A 19,954-nucleotide genomic window follows, 5' to 3' on the forward strand; every position below is an offset into this window, starting at 1 on the left:
CCCACACTTGCTAAGCCCCCAAGGAGCTCTCAGACCGAGACCGGGGCAGCACCCCAGCTGCTGAAGTGCACAGTGCGTCCCCAGCAGCCCATGACGCCCTGGTCACCTGCTTTGAGACCCTGGGGCTGGACTCTCAAAACCACCGATTTCCCATTGCCAGGTGACTTCCCGTGAGGTTCTAAGAAAAGAGCGCCCTGGAGGGAGACCCTTCCACTTCGCTGCTGTTTGTCAGCATCATCCTCTAATGAGCTGGAGAGAGGCATGGAAAACACTGCTTTAAAAAAGAAACAAACTGAAGTTCTAAAAATAAAAACAAATCTGGGATTAAAAACACACTGAATGGGATTAACATCTTGAAGACAGAGAGACTATTCAAAATAAAATATAAGGACTGGAAAAAGTGAACAGAGTATCATTGAGAGAAATGAAGGGAAAGACAGACGAGATAGTTGAAGAAATAAAATGACCAAGATTTTTTCAAATTTGATCAAAACTCTACACAGAACTAAGAAGCTCAATAATCCTAAGCAGAGTAAATAACAAGATAATGACATTAAAGCAAATCATAATTAAATTGCTTAAAATTAGGAATCAAAAGAAAATCTTAAAATCAGAGAAAAAAGGCACTTTGTACAGAGAAATATTGCTAAGGATGACAGCAGACTTTTATACACAGTATATTGAAAATATCTTTCAAAAACAAAGGTGGAGTGAAGGCAGTTTCAGCACAAAAAGAAAGGAAAAGAATTGCTGCCAGCCGACCTCCCGTGCGAGGAGTGGCCAGGAAGCGACCCCAGGTGGAAGCATTCATCCGGCACAGCGAGGAAATGCACTGGAGATGGCATATGTGGAGCAGAGATACTTCCTTTTCATATTTTTAAAAAATATCTCTTTAAAAGAGAATTGACTTTTTAAAGCAAAAATAATAAAATGCACTATGACATTAATAATATGCCTAGAAGAAAAATGTCCAACAAGAAAAGCGCAAAATCCGGGAAAAGGAAAATAGGAGTATGCTGTTGAATGGTTCTTGTGTTTTAAGTGGCGCGATATAATAGTACTTGAAGGTAAACCGGTCCAAGTTGACTAACGATGGCCACTGTATACCCTAAAGCAATCTGTATTAAAGACAAAACAAGGAGAGTATAATTAAAATGCTTCCAAAAGGCATAATATTTCATTGTCAAAAATATTCAATCCAAAATAAGACGGAATTTTCAAGAAAACCTCTCCTATGCCAATAGATAAAACTCTTAGAGAATCAAGCTGTGAATTGGTTAAGGCCATTTGCTAGATTTATGATGAGGAGCAAAGAAATGCAAATCTTCTCAGTCTAGCTGCTAGCAAATACTATACATAAAAGGCAGTAAAAGAGTTTCAAGAAAGACATGAAAGGATTTGAAGTGTTTTAATACTAATAGCATACTGAAGAATAGAGATCCTAATTAGTGAATATTCCAAATCAAGATGAATCCTTGAACAAATTAGATTACTTTATTCAGTTTAGCTTAAAAGACAGTTATACTATTTTCCCTTGGTTTTTATCATGGTCTGGAATATAATGCAAGCATAACACGGTTTATGTGAAACTTGGATTAATTTTCTCATAGAAAGCCTTGTAAATTTTAACTTCGAAATTTTCCTTTAGTAGTTTAGTGGTCAGATAGGTTATTATTACTTCTATTACATGTGACAAATGTCATTTAAAATGACCTTTAATATTCCCAGTAATAAGTAATGTTAAAGATCATTTTTTTGCCTTTAAAGGACAACATAGCCACTGTTCTATTAAATTAAAAATAATTTGAAAATAATACTGATAAAAGAAAGATATATACTTACCTCCAAAGAGAATTAATTTGTAATTAGATTGAATGGATTTTATAATTTATTAATGGATTGAATTATTAATATTATCTAATTTAACAATTCCCTGTGGAGGTCAGAAAATATTTTTCCTTTATTGGGAGCATATTTCCATGTTTTATATGCTTCCAGCAGAAAATTATCAAAATCCATGATGAGATACTGTTGTAGAATTTGAGAGAAGTTCAATTATTTGAGTATAGAGAGGCCAGGACTCAGGAATGATTTTGAGAAGGAAAAATGGTTTATTGACGGCCGGCTGGACTCGGCAGCTTTCTGTTTGAATCCCGAGCCCTGAACAAGATTTTCAAATGTCTTTTATACAGAGAGGAAAGGCCAAATGGTCCCTTTGTTTCAGTTCTCAATAGGCTTCAATTAGCATATATCTCTTCCACATCTTAGGTAAGCTTTTAGCATGGACTCCAGACATTCTAGATAAGCTTTTAGCATATTTGGTTTTTGCATTTCCCCTAAATACTTAAAGTTTATAGCCCTTGCATTGTTAAACTGTTTCCTGGGACTGGAGCCTGTTGCCATTGTCCCTAAGGGCAGGACTGCAGCCTCTTACTGTTCCACACCCACAGCCTTCAGCTTAGGTTATCTCTGAAGAGACAAAGAGCCTTCCACCCATAGCCCACATCAATACAAAAGTTGTTTCTATCATTTAACTGTGTACTATTTTGCGTGGCATTTTATTCAGAGTTTTTGTTGCTCCTTTGCTGATCTTTAAATAAGTAAGACATAATTATGCAAACCAGAATAAATATTTTCAGTGGCACGGTATTCCAAAAGATCTCTTTAATTTCATGGAAACAGTGATAGTGGAAATCAGACTCCAACTTTGGAGAGCAAAGATATAGAATCCTTAGAATAATTTCCTGCTTGAACCAGTGGTGACCGACTCTAGAAGGCTGCATGCTCCACACCTCCTGGTGTTCCTGGGGAACCCCTTCCCTTGTGTTGGGTGAACCTGTGGATTCTTTGTCAGCGATAGAGCCAGCACAGGTGATGGTTGTACATACATGAATATGTAAGAGAGTCATGCTCATCCTGCTAGATCTCCATGTCCTCTTTCTCCTCATGTTGAGAAAGGAGGACTACCCCACATAATAGGTATTGCAGATAAAGCCTCCTGGAGACAGACTTCCTTTTGACTCCCTATCTGGACTCCATGCATTGCTATGGAGTAGTAAACTAAAATCCTGAACAGCCGTGGAGAACTGCCCCACATTCCTGTGCTCATCTCCAATAATAGTCAATGTTCTTGTTTATATTGTGTTTGTTTACATATTTATGTTATAAACAATGTTCTTGTTTATAAACCATCAGCACTGTATGGTTTTGAATTTGTTAACTAAGCAACGAGATAGTTTGAATGAGTTTATTAACACTTTTTTAATAAAATTAAGTAAATATTCAAAATATGCACAATAAAAATTCATAATTCACAAGAAATAGCTGCCACTTAAACTTATTGAGTTGGGATTTTAACTGGAAAATATTTCCTGGTATTGGAAACTTAATCAATGGAATAAAATCATTGAATATACCAATCATGTTTTCAGTTCTGTGTGCTATTGTGGTTTGCAAATAAAGCCCAAGTCTAAATTCCACTACTTATAAGAATGTGCTCAAGCTTTTTATTAAGCAGCACATTCCTTGAGTTTCTAAACACAAAATTTCAATGAAAATAACCAAAAGGGGGGAATGGAAAAAAAATTTATTACATGTCTTCGAATGTTCTGCTAGTTACTGGAGCTGTGCTCTGCTTTGTTGACCTTTATGTGATAAATACCTCCATTATATGACTTCCCTTTGACAGGTTCACAGTTTTGTGCTAATTGCCTCTTTAACAGGATGTGAAACCTGGCTTGATTTTTCTGAAACCAATTTACTTGTCATTTCCTGTTCAACTGTGTTACTCATCATTTCTGATTATTTTCATCTCTATATGTTAAGAGGTCATTAGTGAGGTTTTTTTGGTTGTTTTGAATTTTTACTAGGTGTGGGCAAATACGTACATTGAAAAAGTTCACTAAATATGAAAAATGCACAGAAATCTGAACATAGCTGGACTACTTATTTGCCTTTTAAGAAAAAAGTTAAAAAAATAATCTTGGAAATATTGAACAGGAAAGACAAACATTCAAACAAAAAAAAAGACATCTTCCTTGTAAATTTAAATAGCAAGTTAGTAAGTCAAGAGACTTTCTGAGGGGAAAGTATTGTGGCTACAGAATTTAATTTCTAGGTAAGTATTTCATTCATGCTGAAATTGAATGAAACATTTTTAGATATACAAGTGTGTCACTGAGATCCAAGATGGTGGAGCAGGGAGCCGAAGGCTGTGCTCATCCTCTGGAAGTGGTGGGAAGATGGACTGGCTTGCCCAACACTGGGGAAGCAGCAGGGCTGTGGGGCGGCTGGCTTGGGTGGCCAGCAAGGGGGACCCACAGGGCACAGGGGAGCAGTGGGTCTGAAGGGTGGCTGGCATAGATGGCCAGCAAGGAGGGCCTAGTGGAAAACCGGTGGCTTGAGAGGGAGGCCCGTCTTTTTTTTATCTCCTCTTCAGAATTCTTGGGGAGCAGCATAGCCAGGTGATAGAAAAGTGCGTGTGGCCAAGGAGGTAGAGCCTAGCCAGATGCTAGTGGCCTGAGAGGGAGGCACATTTTTTTTCTTTTCTCCTTTTCCTGTTTTTGTTCCTTTTCCTCTTTTTTCTTTTCTCTTTTTCCTCTCTTTTTGTCTTTTTATTTTTTCAGTTAAACATGGGCCGTTCTAAAGATTTAGAATAAGTAGAAGCAAGTGTCAAAGAAAAGCCTTAACACAGAGCCAAATAAAAATAAAACCCTAGGCAAGAGAAAGAAACTGACCATCGGAGTAAACACATCATGATAAACAGATGCTTAGACATCAGCATATCATTATAAGCCACTCCAGGAAACAGGAAGGTATGGCCCAGTCAAATGAACAAACTAAAAAGTCAGAGGAGATGCAGAATTTGAAACAATAATCAGAGAAGTCCACACAAATCTTCTAAATCAATTCAATGAGGTGAAATAAGAGATAAAGGATATCAAGAAAACACTGGGTGAACGAACAGGAAAAATTGTAAATGTACATAAAAAATAACATCTTATAGTAATGAAAGGCACAATAGAAAAAATAGAAAAATAAACTAGAATCACACAACACATTTGAACAGGCAGAGGAAAGAATTAGTAAATTTGATGAAATGGACAAATTTCTAGAATCACATGAACAACCAATACTGATGAAAGAAGGAATAGAATAACTTTTTTTTTCCTCTCCCCTTCCCCCCCGCCCCGAGTTGTCTGCTCTTTGTGTCCATTCACTGTGTGTACTTCTGTGACTACTTCTATCCTTATTAGCAGCACCGGTAATCTGCGTTTCTTTTTGTTGCATCATCTTGCTGTCAGCTCTCCATGTGTGCGGCGCCATTCTTGGGCTGGCTGCACTTTCTTTCATGCTGGCCGACTCGCCTCACAGAAAGCATTCCTTGTGTGGGGGGCTCCCCTATGTGGGGGATACCCCTGTGTGGCACGGCACTCCTTGCGCACATCAGCACTGCACATGGGCCAGCTGCACATGGGTCAAGGAGGCCCGGAGTTTGAACCATAGACCTCCCATATGGTAGGCGGATGCCCTATCCATTGGGCCAAGTCTGCTTCCCGAATAGAATAACTTAACAGACCAAGTACAAGTAATGAGATTGAATCAGTCATCACAAACCTCCCAACAAACAAAAGTCCAGCATCAGATAGCTTCACAGGTGAATTTTACAAATCAAACTGAAAAGACATACCCATCCTACTCAAACTCTTCCAAAACATTGAAGATGAGGGACCATTTCTCAACTTATTCTGTGAAGCCAATATCACCCTAATACCAAAGCTACAAGAAAACAAAATTACAGACCAATCTCTCTAATGAACTTAGTTGCAAAAATTTTCAATGAAATACTTGCAGATCAAATCCAACAAACACAGCAAATGAATTATACACCATGATCAAGTGGGTTTTATCCCAGGTATGCAAGGATGGGTCAATATAAGAAAATCAATTAATGTAATATACTGCATTAATAGATCAAAGGAGAAAAATCTATCGATCATCTCTATCAATGCAGAAAAGACAATTGACAAAATTCAGCATCCTTTCTAGCTAAAAGTACTTTGAGTGGAGCAGGTGTAGCTCAGTGGTTGAGCACCTCCTTCTTATATACAAATTCCCAGTTTCAGTCCCCGGTACTTCCTGGAAAAAAACACTCTGAAATATAGGAATAGAAGGAAACTTCCTCAACACGATATAGGGCATATTTGGAAAACTCATAGCTAACCTCATACTCAATGGTGAAAGGCTAAAAGCAAAGATCCAGAAGACAAAGATGCTCACTGTCACCACTCTTATTCAACATTGTGTTAGAAGTTCCTGCTAGAGAAATTAGGCAAGAAAAAGAAATAAAAGACAGCCAAATAGGAAAGTAAGATATAAAACTCTCATTATTTGCAGACAGCATGAGCCTATATATAGAAAATCTAGAAAAATCTACAACAAAGCTACTAGAGGTAATAAATGAATTCAGCAAAGTGGTGGGATACGGGATTGACACACAAAAATCAGTAGTGTTCCTATACACTAATAATGAACAATCTGGGAAGGAAATCAAGAAAAAATTTCATTTACAATAGCAGTTAAAATAATCAAATATCTAGGAATAAATTTAACCGAAGATATAATGGACTTGTATACAGAAAACTACACAACATTACTAAAATGAATCAAAGAAGGCCTAAGTAAATGAAAGGGCATTCCATGTTCATGGATTGGAAGACTAAATATCATTAAGATGTCAGTGCTACCCAAATTGATTTACAGAGTCAAAGCAATCTCAATAAAAATTATGCCAGCATTTTTTTCCAGAAATGGAAAAAACAATGATCAAATTTCTTTGGAAGACTAAGGAGCTCCAAATAGGCAAAATCATTTTGGAAAGGAAAAACAAAATTAAAGTACTCAGAATATCTGACTTAAAATCATATTTCAAAGATACAGTGGTTAAAACTGGATGGTACTAGCACACAGATAGACATATTGACCAATGGAACTGAATTGAGAGTTTAAAAATAGATCTGCACATCTCTGACCAACTCATATTTGGCAGAACCACCACCTCCATTCAATTGGAAAAGAATAGTTTCTTCAACAAATGGTGTTGGGACAACTGGATATCCATATCCAAAAGATGAAAGAGGATCCCTGTCTCACACCCTATACAAAAATTAATTCAAGTTGCACCAAAGACCTAAATATAAGAGCCAGGACCAAAAAACTCCTAGAAGATAATGTAGCATCTATGAGATCTTGGGGTAGGCAATGGTTTCATAAACTTTACACCCAAAGCATGAGAAATGAAAGAAAAAAATAGACAAAAGGGACCTCTTCAAAATTAAAAACTTTTGTGCTTCAAAGGCATTTGTCAAGAATATGAAAAGGCAGCCTACTCAATGGGAGAAAATATTTGGAAACCACACATCTGATAAGGGTCCAATATCCAGAATATATTTTTTAAAAAATCCTACCACTTGATAATAAAAAAAACAACCCATTTGAAAAATGGGGAAGAGAGTTGAAAAGACATTTTGTTTCAAAGAGGAAATACAAATAATTAAAAAGCACATGAAAAGATGTTCATCATCACTAGCAATTAGAGAAATGCAAATCAAAACTATCATGTGATGTTTCATACTACTAGACTGGCTGCTATTAAAAGAAAAAACAGAAAACTTCAAGTGTTGGAGAGGATGTGGAGAAACTGGAACACTTGTTCATTGCTGGTGGGAATGTAGACTGGTACAGCCACTGTGGAGAACAGTTTGGCATTTCCTCAGGAAGCTAAGTACTGAACTGCCATATGCTCCAGCACTCCTACTACTAGATGTATACCCGGAAGAACTGAAAGCAGGGACACAAACAGATATATGTACACCAGTGTTCATAGTAGCATTATTCACATTACCAAAATGAAAACAACCCAAGTGTCCATCTACAGATGAATGGATAAACAAAATGTGGTATATCCAACAATGGGATGTTTTCAGCGGTAAGAAAGAATGAAGTACTGATGCGTGCAACATGAGTGAACTTCGACAGCCTTATGTGGAGTGAAGTAAGCCAGACAAATATCGCATGATCTCACTGATGTGAAGTGAGGGTAATGAGTAGACTCATGTGGGCAGAGTCTGGAAGATAGGGTACCAGGAGATAGAATGGGAGCAGAGAGTGGTGAGATGCCTAATCTGTGCACAGTTTATAATTGGTTTGATTGTAATGACTTGGAAATGGACAGAGGTGATGGTGGTGCTGTGATGGTGAGTATAACTAACAGTGCTGAAGTGAGCGTGAACATGTTTGAAAGGGGAAGTTTTGGGTTTTACATGCTGCCAGAAGGAAAGCTAGAGGGAAAAATGGGGGACTGTGTAACAGTGAACTCTGGGGTGACCAAGGATTGTGGTTAATAAGACAAATATAAGAAAGTTCTTTCAGGAAATAACAGGGTGTGGTATATGGGGAAAATGTACCTAAAACATACATTGTTGAGGTAGAAATGTATTGTTGTCATAGGTATGTTATCTGGATTGATGGAGGCCTACATAGTAGATAACAAAATATTAAACTTCTATCCTGGGGAAGTCCTGTTATTTTTTCAAATAAGATGGCAAAAATCTCTATTATATATAAGTTGCCATTGATCTTAATGCTTGCACTTATGTATCTTATTCCTGTAATAATGAAACCAAGTGTAATTGTAAATAATACCTAAGCGTTGCCTCCTGAAAACCCCATTACTCTAAATTGGCCTCTTTATGCCAGGGGTTCTTAAGCAGGGGTCCATGGAAAGACTTCAGGAAGTCTGTGAGCTTGAATTGAAAAAAAAAAACTTATTATCTTTATTTTTTCTGACCTCTAACTGAAATCTAGCATTTCTTTCATTTCTGAATGTATGTAATAAATCACAGCAGTGTTCATTTCATATCACATGACAGTTGTTGCATATCTTGAAAAATCACTTATGTGCCTCTGTACTTTGAAATTACGGTAGTTGTTATACCCGACACTAGTTGAATGTCATAAAACTATTTGCCACTGCGTTTGGAGAAGGGGCCTGTGGTTTCACCTGGCTGGTAAAGGGGTCCGTGGAACTAGAAAGGTTGGGAGCCCCTGCTCTAAGTCAGCTCACCGCCCTCCCTGACGCGGGACGCGCCTCCAGGTGAGCCTCCCTAGCACTGAGGGCTTATTACCAAGCGTCCGTCAGTGATTCGTTTGGAAAAAGACCTTCACCGAAAGGGGGAAATATTAAATAAAACCGTTGTTATGATTAAGATTTCAAAGTGAGTTGGGAGGTCGTTCTGGAGGTCACGCGCTGCAGGTCCCAGCGGCCTCCACAGCTGCCCCGTGAACAGAGCCTCAGAGGTGCTCCCCAGGGCCTGGCCATCCAGACACCCGGGCGTGGCGCAGGCCTCCGGGAGCCGCACCCGCGCAGGCCGCGTGGGGATAGGTGAACACCTCACTCCCACCACAACGGAGGTGGGCTCGCTTACAGCTCCCTGTCATGATTCTTCTACTCCTTCAATTTGAACCACAGTTTTCAATGTGCTCTTTAAATATCTGAGGCTCAACTCCCTGGATTGTTCCTGTGACGTTCAGCCCTGAGCCCCAGCGAAGCTGCAGCAGCGCTGCCCTCCGTCCTCGGGCTTCCCTGGATAACCCAGAATGACGAGGTGGACGAGCCCCACCCCAAACAGGAGCATCTGCACTGCAAGAAACCGTTCCTTCCCCCTGCCCCTCAGTGCCTGAGTCCCCTCAGCTGAGGCAGGCAGAGCAACATCGTCCCAAACCCCTCAAGCCCGAGGCGGGAGCAACCCAGGCGGGGAGTGGACCCACGGCCAAAGCAGCTCCCGTGATGGGAGGTATTGCCTGTGTTACCGGAAGAGCTTGTAGCATGGGTATTAAAATAAAATAAAATAATCAGATATGCAACAACAGCTCTTTCACATATATACTGTGTTGAAAAAAATTACTTAAAAAGTACCTTAGTCAGTCAAAGATATTTAAAATAACTCAATACAGAAAGAAAATTTCATTTAAAAATTGAAGTGATAAAACACACCAGAAAAATGTAGTTTAAATCCTAAATTATTACTAATATGATTGTTAAATGCTAAAATGTTGACCCATTTGTAACAAAAGAAAACATAATATGCACTTATTCTGGGGCTGAATCAGTAGATTATAAAATTTAGGCATTAGATGGAGGAGATAATGGTAAAATTTGTTAATGCAACTTAACCAAAAATAAAATTTATTCTCATTAAAATAATTGAATGTGAAATAGAGGTTAAATGGAGATTAATATTCAAAACAAATATGACAAAGGTTAAGTATTTTCCATGTCTTAGAAATAAATAAGGAAAACCATATCTAAAAGTGCAACTGAGAGCATATTAGACAATTCACAGAAGGAACAAAGTGTTGTATATGAAGAAAAGCTTAAAGTAAGGGGTTTTAGTAGTTTTTTTTCTCAAAAAATAGATTTTTAAAAATTATTAATTCAGAATTCTCTACATGGAGTAAAGGTGGTGGCATATCCTTGTCATGAGAACCTCCTGTCTAGTCAGGGTTATCTAAAGCAACAGAACCAATAGGATATCTAAATATGCATAAATATAAGAGATTTATTAGGAAGCATTGGCTCATGACCCAAGGAGCTTGCAATCCAATTCCAGAGGGCGGACAAGAGGCTGGAAATTCTGGATTCAGAGAATTTAAGTCCTGAGTGTGAACTGCTAGCTGGAGACTCAGGAAGGAGTGGAGCGTGCGCTGAGGCAGAATTCCTTCTACATGAACCCTCAGCCCCTTCCAGGTATGGTCTCCAGCCCACCCTCGTCATCGAGGGCACTCTTTTCTCAGAGACAATAGATTGTAGATGTTAAACCCACCTACAAAATACCCCACAGCTTTGCTTGACCAAACAACTGGACACTATTACATAGCCAAGTTGACACATACAATTACATAATTCCCACAGGTGACAATTAAGGAGCTAAACAAAAGATTAGATATAAATAAATAAAACCTCTTTGAAGGCACTGACCAAAAACCTGGTTTAACCTGTAGTTTACTCTTGAAATACAGCATCCATGGTGGGTAGGGAATGAGCATTTGTGGCTTAAAATAAATTAAAACTTTAAAGCATTCTCCATCTCTCCAAAATCTAGAAGCAGAAAATATTAAGAGCAGCCTTTCCAGATTGAGGTAATAGCAAAGTGAGATCAAAGTCCACAGAAGAGAGGAAAATTAGGGTGGGTTCTGGAAAGTGAGAGGGTCATGGAAAGCATGAGAAATAAAATGCTCTTTTCCTTATAGTTCAATGTATATAGTGAAAGCAGCATTTAAAAATAAAATTTCGTTGAAGTTATCATTCAAACATGAACATACATAAACAAGTGTATAGTAAAAGCTGTGAACTTACAAAACATGCATATCATCATACATAGTCCCACGTATCACCCCACCACCACCACCTTGCATTGTTGTGAAACATTTGTTACAACCTATGAAAGAGCATTGTCAAAATATTACTGCTAACTGTAGCCCATATCTTTACACTTATTTTTCACATAACCCACCCAGTTATTAACACCCTGTATTAGCAGTATACATTTGTTATAGTTCGTGAGGGAACATTCTTGTAGTTGTTGTTAACTACAGTCCGTCTTCCACCACTAGATTCCTGGTGTTATACAGTCCCATGGAAAGCAGCATTATTTTAAACCTATGTAAACAACAGTCTTTAATCAAGAAATTCCCTTTACATTTGTTGTAATTAAAGATGTAGCTTGATTTTACACGACAGTTTTACAATTTGCTTACAGTTATCCTAATGTTTTTGTTCATTTCCCTTTCCTTTTGGACATTTTATATTATTAAACTTATTTTTCTAATTATTCTCTATTATATATATATTAATATTTCTAAGTTATATATTCTGCTATATATACCTTGTAATATATACATTTTTTACTATGTTTTAAGCAGTTAACAATGGGTTTACAACATGTACTGTTGACTTATTACATTATATTAATAATTAAAATGATCACTTCCACAATTTCCCTCTGATGTTAGGATTTAGGATATGTCAATCAATCTATTCTTTCAGACCATTTTTTACATGTCTTTTAATTGTAAAAGTATTTTAAACTTTATAAGACATTATTCACTTGTGTACAATTCATGTTTTTTTAATATGTACCCACATATTTATTCTTTCTAATGCTCTTTGTTCCTTTCTGCAGTACTATTTTTGTCTGAAATCATTTTTCTTCGGTATGAAAAAATCCTTACTGTATTTCTCTTGGTGAAAATATGCTGGCAACAAGCTTCTGTCTGGCTGAGAAGAAAGTTTTTCTTTCGTTTACGAGGACACACTTGCTGGGTGGAGAGTTAGAGGTGAGCAGCTGGTCTCTTTCAGAACTTCCAGGATTACATCCCTTGCTTTCTACTTTCTGGATTCCATCTGATGTTAGAAAGCCACTTCAGTCTTATTGTTGGTCTTTGAAAGTAATGTATCTTGTTCCAGCAAGTTTAAAAGATTTTATTCTGTTTTCATTGGTTTTTTTCAAGACTTTAACTGTGACTTACCTAGGTCAACTGTCTTTATATTTATTCTGATTTGCCCTTCTTGAAACTTGGTTGATGCATTTCAACCTTTTTACAAAATTCCCAGCCATTGCTTCTCCAGTGATTGCTTTTGCCCCTTTTTATTGCCCTTTTCAGTATGGGGCTATCATTACGTTTCCATTAGAACTTTTGATTGGGTTCTGAATACCTCTGTTGCCTTTTTCAGTATTTTTCAGTCTTTATTCATTTTATATTTCAGTTTTGAAATTTTCTATTGATGTATTTTCCACATTATTAATTCTGACTTCTATCATGTCTACTCTCCTGTTAAAGTCATATATAATATAAAGATATTTTAAAGAGAAGGTATAGGTTTACCAAAAAAATGCAGAAAATGCAGAGTTCTCATATATCCTCCATCAACATAGTTTTCCCTATTTTTTTACAGTATACATTACTGTGGTAACTTTGCTACCATTAATGAAACAATATTATTATAATTATACTATTAACTATAGTGCATAGTTTATATTAGGGTTCATTGTGTTGTTGAAGTCTCTGTTTTTTTAAAAAAATAATTCTAATGACATTTATATACCCCTAAATTTCCTCTTTAAATCACATTCAAATATGTAATTCTTGCTGTTAATTACATTCACAGTATTGTGCTACCATCACCATTATCCTTTACCTGTACTTTTTCATCACCTCAATAGAAACTCTTTACCCATTAAACTATAATTCTTTCTTCCTACCCTACCCTTTCACCTCTGGTAACCTATAAAGTACTGTCTCTCTCTAGTTTGCTTCTTATAGGTACTTAGTGATTTTATTCAGTATCTGCCCTTTTGTATCTGAGGTATTCCTCTCAAGGTGAAGTCATCAAGGTTCATTGATATTGTCATATCTCTTCATGAACCCCTCAGTTCCTTCCAGGTAAGGTCCCAGCCTTCAGTCCTTTATCTGTATATCTCACATTTTGTTTATCTACTGACTGGTTAATGGACACTTGGGTTGCTTCTATCTTTTGGCAATCGTGGAATAATGCTGCTATGAACATCAGTGTACAAATATTTGTCCAAGTCCCTTCTTTCAATTGTTTTGGGTATGTGTCTAGAAGTGGGATTGCTAGGTCATATGGTAATTCTGTACTTTACTTTGTGAGGAACCACCTGTCTTCCACAGTGTCTGTACCATTTTACTCCCACCAGCAAATAAGTGTTCTAATTTCTCCACATCCTCTCCAACACTTGTGTAGCAGTTTGATATTATTGATACTTTCCAAAAAGAAATACTGGATTATGCTTATACACTGATCTTTTCCTCTGGCATATTATTAGATTATATTGGATTTAGAGTTTTACTTGATTAAGTACTCAGGTAAACCTCTTGTGCCAGTAGGGCCTTGAGCCCCACCCTTGGTGGGTGGGGGCTCACAGACAAAAGGCATGGCGAAGGACAGAGTTGAGGGTTTTGTTTTGTTTTTTCTCTATTTATTTATTTTTTAAATGTTACATTAGAAAATATAAGGGGTCCCCATATATCCCCCACCCCCCTCACCCCACTTCTCCCACATCAACAAGCTCTTTCATCATCGTAGCATATTCATTGCATTTGGTGAATACAGTTTGGAGCACTGCTGCACCATAGGATAATGGTTTACATTGTAGTTTACACTCTTCCCCAGTCCACCCAGTGGGCCATGGCAGGACATACAATGTCCAGCATCTGTCCCTGTAGTACCACCCAGGACAACTTTTAAGTACTGAAAATGTCCCCACATCGTATCTCTTCTTCCCTCTCCCTACCATCAGCAGCTACTGTGGCAACTTTCTCCACATCAATGCCACAATTTCTTCCATTACTAATTACAATAGTTTCATAGTAGAATATCAGTAAGTCTACTCTAATCCATACTCTATTCCTCCATCCTGTGGACCCTGGGATGGTGACGTCTACTCCACCTCCATATCGAGAGGGGGCTTAGATTCCACATGGATGATGGATGCAATTCTCCTGCTTGCAGTTGTAGGCACTCTTGGTTCCCTGGTGTGGTTGACCTTCTTCACCTCCTTGTTAGCTGGCCGGGGTAAATCCAATAAACTGGAGGGTAGGAGTTGCAAATCTGCTGAGCTTCAGGGCCTGGCTGTCACATGTACAATCCAGAGATTCAGGTCTGAGTATACACCAACCCCAGCGCCAACCACAGGTTCAGTAAAATGACAGAAGAGGCATGTGTAGAAAGGCACAACTGAGTGCTCAACTGAGTGTCCAACTCCATCACACTGAGGAACACAAACTCCAAAGTAGGGCCAACTGACATGGCACTGAACTTCAGAGCCATCTGCTATGACTATAGAACCTGTGGGTCTCTGTAGCCCTCAGGAGAACCACTACCTGGAATTGTATCTACTTTGGCTGTCTCTGAGACCCTGCTGAGGTGTGCATAAGCGCAACTCCTCTGATAACCTACCGACTCTTTCTTGGAGACTCATAGCCATATAAATTAATTTGTCTTTTCCATTTCCCCCTTTTATTCAAGGTCAAAAAGCAGTTTTTAACACCTGATATTACATGTAGCCTGAGATATTCTGCTGGTCTGAGTTGACTCTTTTATTCAAGGTCTTTTTCTAGTTACATCATCAGCTGGTGTTCGGTAGTAATTCCTCAGCCCCAGGGAAGCTCATGCCCAGGAGTCGTGTCCCATGCTGGGGGGAAGGTAATTCATTTACATGCTGAGTTTGGCTTAGAGAGTGGCCACATATAAGCAACATGGAGGCTCTCAGGAGGTAGCTCTTAGGCACCCTGCAGCTCTAGGCCTAGTTCATATTTCAGGCACACAGGCTCATAAGCATAGTCATCAGTATCAAGGGCTCGTTGTTGAACCATCCTTCTTTATTTGTCTTTGCCATTGCCCTTAGGGGATTGTTGCTTTTCCATTGGGGAATGTGATAGAGCTCCCCTGGCTAGGAATTCAGCTCTCCCAAGTTGAGGGTTTTAAATGTTGGAGTTTTGATATTGGGGTTTGATGGCTGAAGTCTTAAGCTGGAACCCTGGGAAGAGAGGAACCCTAAGCCCAGAAAGAAGATGATCTGGGAAGAGAGGAACCCAGAAAGCCTGAACCCTGTCAGATGTCGGCAGCCATCTTGCTGTAACATGTGAAGATAGATGTTGGTGAGGGAAGTAACTTATGCTTTATGGCCCGGTATCTGTAAGCTCCTACCCTAATAAATACTCTTTATGAAAACCAACTGATTTCTGGTATTTTGCATCAGCACCACTTACAACTTGTAATTTTCTGTTTTTTGTTTTTTAAAAATAGTATCCATTTTGTTGGTGTGAAATGGTATCTTAGTGTGTTTAGATTTGCATTTCCCTAATGGCTAATGATGTCTTGCATCTTTTCATTTGGCCATTTGTGTATTTCCTTTGGAGAAATGTCTTTTCAAATCTTTGCCCATTTTTTAATTAGGTTGTTTATCTTTTTGCTATTGAAGTATCTCTTTAGATGTTCTGAATTTTAAACTCTTACTGAATATGTGGTTTCCAAATATGTTCAGCCATTGTATAGGCTATATTACTTTAATGATAAAATCCTTTGTGTCAGAAAATTTTTTAATTTTGATGAAGTCCCATGTATCTATTTTTTGTTGCTTAGGCTTTGGCTATAAAGTCTAAGAAACCCTTGCCTAACACAAGGTCCTGAAGATGCTTGCTTACTTTTTCATCCAGGAGTTTTATAGTTCTGGCTCTTATATTTAGGTTTTTAATTCATTTTTGGTTGATTTTTGTACATGGTGTAAGGTAGGGGGTCATCCTGCATTCTTTTGCATATGAATATTCAATTTACCCCACACCATTTATTGAAGAGACTGTTCTTTCACAATTGAGTGGTCTCTGCCTCTGTGTCAAAAATCAGTTGGCCATAATTATGAGAGTTGATTTCTGAACTCTCAATTTGATTCCATTGATTTATATGTCTATCTGTGTGCCCATATCATGCTGTTTGTTTACTGTGACTTTGTAATATTGGAAAGTATGGATCCTCCAACCTCATTCTTCCCTTCCAGTGGCTTTGGCTATTCGCAACCCCATGCCCTTCCATAAAAATTTGGTGATTGCCTTTTCCATTTATGCGAAGAAGTCTGTAGGAATTTTGATTGTGATTACTTTGAATCTGTAAATTGCTTTGGGTAAAATTGGCATCAATAATACTTTGTTTTCCAACCTATGAACACAGAATGTCCATTCATTTATTTGGATCTTCTTTTATTTATTTTGGCAGTGCTTTGTGGATTACTGTGTACAAGCTATCTACATTCTTGGTTAGATTTATTCCTAGATATATGATTCTTTTAGTTGCTATTGTGAATGAATTTTTTTTCTTAATTTCTTCTTCCAATTGTATAGAAACACTACTGATCTTTGGGTGTTGATCTTGTACCCTGAAATTTTGCTGAATTCATTTTTAGTTCTTGGGGCTTTGTTGTGGATTTTTCAGGATTTTCTGGATATATGATCATGCTATCAGTTGATAGGGAAGGTTTTACTTCTTCCTTTCCAGTATGGATGCCTGTTATTTCTTAGTCTTGCCTAATTGCTCTGGCTAGAACTTCTAGTACAATGTTGAATAACAGTGGTGACAGTGGGCATCCTTGTCTTACTCCTGATTTTAGAGGGAAAGCTTTCAATCTTTCACCATTAAGTTGGATGTTAGCTGTGGGTTTTTCATATATACCCTTGAGGAAGTTTCTTTCTATTCCTAGTTTTCTAAATGTTTTTATCAGGAAAGGATGCTGGACTTTGTCAGATGCCTTTTCTGCATCAATTGAGATATTCATGTTGTTGTTTTTTTGTTTCCTTCTGTTAATGTGGTGTATTACATGAATTGATTTTCTTATGTTCAACCACCTTTCCATACCTGGGGTCAGTCCTACTTGATCATAGCATGTAATTCTTTTAATGTGCTGTATTTTGTTGAGGATATTTGCATCTGGACTCAAAAGAGATATTGGTCTGTAACTTTCTTTTCTCATGTTTTCTGGCTTTGGTATGAGGGTGATGTTGGTTGCGTAGAATGAATTAGGGAGGGTTCCCTCCTGTTTTGGAGAAGTTTGAGCAGGACATGTGTTACTTCTTGGAATGTTTGGCAGAATTCCCCTGTGAAGCCATCTGGTCCTGGGCTTTTCTTTTTGGGAGTTTTTTTTTTAAAGATTTATTTATTTATTTAATTTCCCCCCTCCCCTGGTTGTCTGTTCTTGGTGTCTATTTGTTGCGTCTTGTTTCTTTGTCCACTTCTGTTGTCGTCAGCGGCACGGGAAGTGTGGGCGGCGCCATTCCTGGGCAGGCTGCTCTTTCTTTTCACGCTGGGCGGCTTTTTTTTGGGAGGTTTTTGATGACTGAGTTAATCTCTACTAGTTATGGTGTGTTGAGTCCCTTTCATTCTATTTTGATTGTTACCATGGCCAAAGTTAAGCAATGCTAGCACAGAAGAAACAGCACTTGAAGGTCTGATGTTGCTTTGGCCCTCCCTTTGAATGTGGTAACTGTAATGACTTTCATCAGATTGGAACAGATACAGGTTCCAAGTAGATTTACTGCCACCGTTGTATAGGGTGTATCCTGTCAAGGTGCCTCATGGAGGGTGTGAGGAGACCCTGTGCAGCATGCATGGTGCTCTGGGTACCTGGGGCTGCAGTTGCCTGGAAGCAATGGCTTTTTCTAATTCTCACAAATTGGTTTATGGGCCACTGGAGGGGATGAGATCTAGAAATCCAAACTTGGGAAAGAAACCAAGCCTTTAAACTGAGGTTGAATAGAAGGTATTTTGTTTATCCCCTCTTTCCTTTGTTGAATTGTATTCATTGCAAGTAATGCACCATCTTGAATTTTAGCTTAAATTTGTATCACTGTTTCTTAAAATATTTTCAAAACCATTACAATAAGATATAACTTTAGCACACAAAATGTTTAGTATGTGTATTAGCCAAAAGGGTGCTGATGCAAAATACCAGAATTTGGTTGGTTTTTATAAAGGGTATTTATTTGGAGTAGGAGCTTACGATACCAAACCACAAGTCTTTCCAAGATAACTACATCTTCAATCCTGTTTTACAAGTTCCAAGTTTAGTTAAGTCCTCCAATGGGGTACTTTCATCTGGGAGCTTGATTTTCAAAGGCTTGGAATTTCCAGAGTTAGTTTCTGTTTCCTTTGTGCCTGACAGTTCAGTCCTCAGTATCTCTCTCGTCTAGCATATTGCTACAAGCTGCAAGCAGAAGCCAAGCTGCATTCTCCAGGTTTACCTTGGAAATGTCTTTAGCTAAATGCCCAGGCTCACCATTTTCAAATTCTGCCTTCCATATAATACCAAGAGTTAATCTTGCTAAGGTCTCTGCAACTTTAAAACATGGATCACCTTTCCTCCAGTTTCCAATAATAATTTCATCATTTACTTCTAAGGCATCATAAAAAGTCTCTTTAGCATCTCTGTTGCTATCAACAGTCTCTTCAAAGCAATCTAGGCCTTTTCCATCAAGCATCTCACAATTCCTCCAAAAAATACCCTTTACCTATTTATAAAATGGTTCCAGCATTTCGGTAATTGCAAAAACACTTCCCCCCTCCTCAGTACCAAATTCTGTATTAATCAGCCAAAGGGGTGCTGATGCAAAATACCAGAAATCGGTTGGTTTTTATAAATGGTATTTATAAAGGGGTAGGAGCTTACAGATACCAGGCCATAAAGCATAAGTTACTTTCCTCACAAAAGTCTGTTTTCACATGTTGGAGCGAGATGGCTGCCGACGTCTGCGAGGGTTCAGGCTTCCTGGGTTCCTCTGGGCTCAGCTCCTCTGTTTTTCCCACAAGGTCAGCTGTAGACTATCAGGTAAATGGTTCTGTCTCTTTCCCTGGGGCTCCAGCTTAAGACTTCAGCATCAAACTCCAACATCAAAACTCCAATATTAAGAACCCTCAACTCTGTCCTTTGCCTTTTATCTGTGAGTCCCCACCCACCAAGGGGCGGGGACTCTAAGCCCTAATGATGTGGCCCAATCAAGCCCTAATCATAACTCAGTCATGTCCAGGGACAGACCAGATTACAAACACAATCCAGTATCTATTTTGAAATTCATGACCATGTCAAACTGCTTCAGTATGCAAAAGGTTACCCATGATAGATTATTTAATTGAAGTTAGTCGACAACAGGAAGATTAGCGATAGGAAGTGCCAAGTCAGGGGAGGTATGATTGAGCCCTGCACTGAGAATGATCCGTTAATGTCTAACCCTTTTCCAGCTGGGGTTTCCACGTGATTTGTAGAAGCTGCTTACTATCAATCCAGAAGTAATTAATTCAGGAAGAAATAATATGTGAACGGCACTCAGA

General features: G+C 38.3%; 1 long non-coding RNA gene across 1 annotated transcript in view; it reads left to right on the forward strand.

The window, feature by feature from the left end:
- LOC111764022 (uncharacterized) overlaps nucleotides 1–2,378 on the forward strand; it is a 72,346-nt gene extending 69,968 nt beyond the window's left edge. The window contains exon 5 of the long non-coding RNA XR_002796737.3: nucleotides 161–2,378. This is a non-coding gene — a long non-coding RNA (uncharacterized lncRNA). The remainder of the gene's footprint in view (nucleotides 1–160) is intronic.
- Nucleotides 2,379–19,954: the final 17,576 nt, after the last annotated feature.

Source organism: Dasypus novemcinctus, chromosome 15 (genome assembly GCF_030445035.2).
Source record: "Dasypus novemcinctus isolate mDasNov1 chromosome 15, mDasNov1.1.hap2, whole genome shotgun sequence".
Lineage (NCBI taxonomy): Eukaryota > Metazoa > Chordata > Mammalia > Cingulata > Dasypodidae > Dasypus > Dasypus novemcinctus.